Genomic DNA, 4,884 nt, shown 5'->3' on the forward strand with positions numbered 1-4,884 from the left:
CGTAGTGAGATCAGCTGACCGTAAAAGGCTTGGTCTGGGACCGTCCAGGGTGTTCAGCGATGGTCGTAGTGGTGGGATGTATTTCCTTTATATTACGTGTTAACATAAGATCGGGACCCACAAGAAGCATTCCTGAGGGAGATGACTTAAGGTGGGCCGAGCATGGTAAATAATGATTAAAAGATTTAATCATCTAACTGCGGTTAGTGTTCATATGTATATGGTTAATAATGGAGTAGAAGAGAGGAAATTGACGGGATGACTTAGAACACCATGATGTTGAGAGGGATGGCGTTTTTTGACGGTGATTCATCAACAATGTCTTGAGGGAGAGTCTAGGTGAGGTGAGTCCCTTGTATTCCTGGGAGAGGACATCCTGTTGGATCGGACAATTCTCACAGGCCAAACTAGACGATCTCTGACAACCCCTCTTTGCAATCTGGATCAATGAGAGGGATGTCCAGAAAGCGTTTGTTACGACACCGTCCTGTTATGGACTGTTCCTATGGAACTTATTGATCAATTGGCTTATGAAAGGCTTTTGGTGCGTACAAAGTGGCTTGGCATGGGACATGTACTCTTGATTTATTTCCGACAAGGTTATTGGGAGGATATTGGTGTAAGGTGGATGATCATGACATAACATGCATATATTGCACTTGTGGAAGTGGATTTCCACCTTTGAATTATAAACATCATGCATCATTAACATTAAGCACATATTATTACTTATGGTTATGATATTTGTTTAGGAAATGTATGTTGATACATTATTGTTTATATTAATAAATGGTGGGTTATGATGTCGGTAATAGATAATATATGTGTATGTTATTATTTGGAGTATGATCATCACTTATGTGTTATTTAATTATAGTCATGATATCTTGTCGATGAACTATACATTGATAAATGGTGAATTATGATATTGTTTGAGAATAAGTGTTGTTTACCTTACATAGGTTGATTAGATAATTGTTTATGAGAATAATTGATGAGTTTGGTTATATTACTCATGTGGATTGGATAATTGTTTATGAGAACAACTTATGAGTTATAATGTGATATGTTATATATATATGAACTGCTTTTCAAATCCGAGTTTGATATTCTGAGTAAGTCCACGCCGTCAATGAATTTATGTTCATTAGATGTCTTACTCTCTCTGTTGTATTGTTCTTGTTCTGTATATATTTGCTATGCTGATGGCCAACAACAGCACTCACATTCGAGGTTATCACTTCACGATGTCCCCGATGGGACAATGGGCTAGTGATGGGCACATATATACATACACAGGCCCTTGCGGTTTGTCGTTGCACATGGTGTGCAACGGGTCATCAATGATGATCCCTCACCCCGACACCTATATTGACGCTTCCTTCACCTTTCCGCCAAAGAGGTCGACGTCTTTAGAGGTTGGACTTCGATACCCGCCAGCCATGAGTGATGGCGCTCTTTCCTCCCACGGTTATAGGACGTGGCCAGATTATTTGGATGCTCCATCATCCAGTAGAGCCAAGAGGAGCAGTGGTCTTGGAGGAGGTCCCTACAAGAAGGCTCCAGTTTTGAGAATGCCATCCCCTCCGAATTATGCCGCTGAGTTGTGGCATAATGAAGTGGAGGAAGAGGAGAAGGTGGACGAGGTCGTTGAGCTCGTCAATGTAGAGAGCTCGGTGGAGGTGATCGACCTTGTGTCTGACTCGGAGGAGGAGGAGGACCCGAGTGAGGGGTCCAACATTCCTGGAATCTTTTGAGTCAACTTGTGGGTCAGTCGATGTCCCTTTTTTGTTTTTGGTGGGGGCTGCGTTTCTTTGGATTTTGTATATGTTATTGGCGATGTAGTTTCCGCCTTTACTAACCTAGTCTGTATGAACTGACTATGACTTAACCCATTATATATATCTATGATGATGTATATTCAGGAAATGTTGTATCATTTCACTTACCGTTAGGTAACCGGTTTTGATTTCTGCGTTATATGTTACTTAAAGTGATGTCCCGGAAAAGAAGGTTTTTAAAAGGAAACAATTTTATGTCACCAATTCAAAAGAAAAAAAAATATACTCACTTTTCCACATAATAAATAAAGAGTATTTTTCGGTGCGTTACATGAAACCCTAGCATAGCAAAAAGAGGGAAAACGGAAATGTCTTTGTGTTTTAAAATGAGACAAAGTGAAGTGTGTGTGTTTGGAGTGGGGAATCCGAATTTAACCCCTCCAACACACATAAACCGAATTAGGCCTAAACAATGGGCCCAAAGGTAAATTACCATAAAAACAACTCCTAAATTAAAAATACAATCTTCACTTCAACACATATCCTCGACTTCCATAATGCCCAAAATGCCATTGGTGCCAAATGTGATCTGAAAATGATAATAGATTTAATCAGGCCAAATAATCCCAAATTAACTCATTTTAGGAATATTAGTCCAATAAAGTCTAAAACACTAAACCATGTGAAACAAATTCAATTAGGCACCAAGAATCATCAATCATGCTAATTTAAGGTTATGAATAGTTTGTAATATATTGTTCATTAGCTCTCAAGACAAGCCTCTTACGGTCAGACGATATCACTGCATGGACATATAATACTTCTCAGCACCACTACGAACCATCGTCCTTAATCATGTAATTCTTTACATACATCACTTTAGATATGAAAACTCTTGTTTGTATCATATCCAAGAATTTCATATAATTATTCATCATTACAACATTTACTTATTGAAAGAACCTTATCTCCAATAAAGGTGTTTTAGGGTTTATTGAATAGGATTGAAAGTGAATGAATTCTCGATGGAAAAAATGTCATTAGACTCTCGCACATGTGAGAGTTATCGTTCAGACGACTTAAGAAGTCTTGTCTGTATGGAGCCCTCCCACTCAAGCAAGAGATGTCTTGCTTAAGCGAGGGAATCACCATTTTTATAAGGCACATGTGGTTCAAGCGAGAGTTGTCTCGCTTAAGAAAGAAAATAATCAGTTTCCTTTGTGCATATTTCACCTCAGACGAGAGTTGTCTCGCCCAAGCAAGAAACCCCATTTTCTCTAGACACTTCTCGCTCAAGCGAGAGCTGTCTCGCTCAAGCGAGAAAAGCCTGAAACTTAGTTAAATTTCTTTTCTCAATGAAAATTTTTCTCATTTATAACACATGTTTTTAAGTCTTGAATTTAACAATTATCTCATACATATAATTCTTAGAACAGTTATTCGATCAATATTAAACATGAATAATCATGACATCTTCATACATAAACATAACCTAACATAATTCGGCATAACAAATATTTTTGCACATAATCCAAACAAAACAAACAATTGATTCAGTACAAGCTTTCTTAATACCCAAGACAACTCCAAACTTGTGAGGGAGTTTGGAAGTCCTGAAACATATTCGGACACCATTGTGTCACGATGTTTTCTCCCTCATCTGAGTGTGTTGTGCAGATTGTTTCCTCGACTCTATGTGAGCTTAATTCGTCGGATCTCTTCTCAAACTCTTCACACGCCAAAATCAAAATAATACTAATTAGGTCACTTTGATAATTATTATTCTTACGAAATAACATTTTACGCAAAGATAAAACTTTCGACCTAAAATGAACTTAATCACTTTCATCCATCCAATTCAATGTTAGGTATTTCTTGAATCATCATTTATCATTGAAAGTCTTACAACACAACGACACTTTCCAAAGTAAAGTTTTAACAAAACTTATAACGGAATTATGTCATAATATGTGGATATACACCAGGTTTATTCCTAGGAAAGAGAGGTGGGTCATAAAGACACACTTAAATACCAAGTCTTTCCTTAGATAGAACTTTTCTAGACATGTATTTCCTCTTCATTACATTTTTCCGGTAATGATAACTATTCATCAAATTTATTTTTTGCAAGTAAAACATTTTTATTAAGATTAACTTTTTTAAGTAAGATTATTAAGCTAGACTTACCATTTTAAAGTAAGTCAACTTAAACAAAATCAATACTTTGAAATCAAAAGTTTTTAAATCAATCTTACCACTTTAAAGTAAACTAACTTAATCAATATCAACACTTTTAAATCATTTTTCTATCTAAGACTTCATAACACTTTAGGTTTATAAAGTCGAGACTTTTTAGGTCATTCTCCTCATTTAAAATATGCTACTAAAGAAATGGTATACATTTGTTGTCTCACACTTTGTGCCACTCCATGTCCCATGGGCATGTGATTGGTCATAAAAAATAATTAAAATTTAATTATTAAATATTTTTCTGACCAATCATAAGCTCATGGTACATGGAGTGACAGAAAGTGTGAGACAACAGATGCACTCCCCTAAAGAAAACACAAGTAATTTCATGATCACCTCAACAGCTCCAAATTTTAGGATAACATCAAGGGTTAATAGATGTTGATTTCATAGTCATGAACTATAAATCATATGTTAACACTTTTACTATCCAAAACTTTATAACACTTTAAGTTTAGGAAGTCAAGACTTTAATAAATCATCTTTTATCCCAAATCATTACTTTAACTTGGAAATCAAATAATAACATATGCTAAATAACTTTCTACACATAATACCTATTAAAAATGTAATTGTTTAAACAAAAACTCATAAACATTTTGAACTTTCAAGAATAGACATAAACTTTTCTTAAACACAATAAAGGTTCATTTGATGTTCAAATAATCACCTTTAAACACATTCAAATACTAACAATAATTTCCAAAATTTCTAAAGCAAATAAACTCATTTAACCTTGTCCAAAGATATAGTTTTTTCATCTAAGAACAAATAATTTTTTTTTAAGTTTTACATAAGTTAAAAACTACACAAAGGTTCATATGATTTCATTATCATTCCTTTTAGTCATGAC

The sequence above is a fragment of the Lupinus angustifolius genome, chromosome LG08, assembly GCF_001865875.1.
Source record: "Lupinus angustifolius cultivar Tanjil chromosome LG08, LupAngTanjil_v1.0, whole genome shotgun sequence".
In the NCBI taxonomy this organism is placed as follows: domain Eukaryota; kingdom Viridiplantae; phylum Streptophyta; class Magnoliopsida; order Fabales; family Fabaceae; genus Lupinus; species Lupinus angustifolius.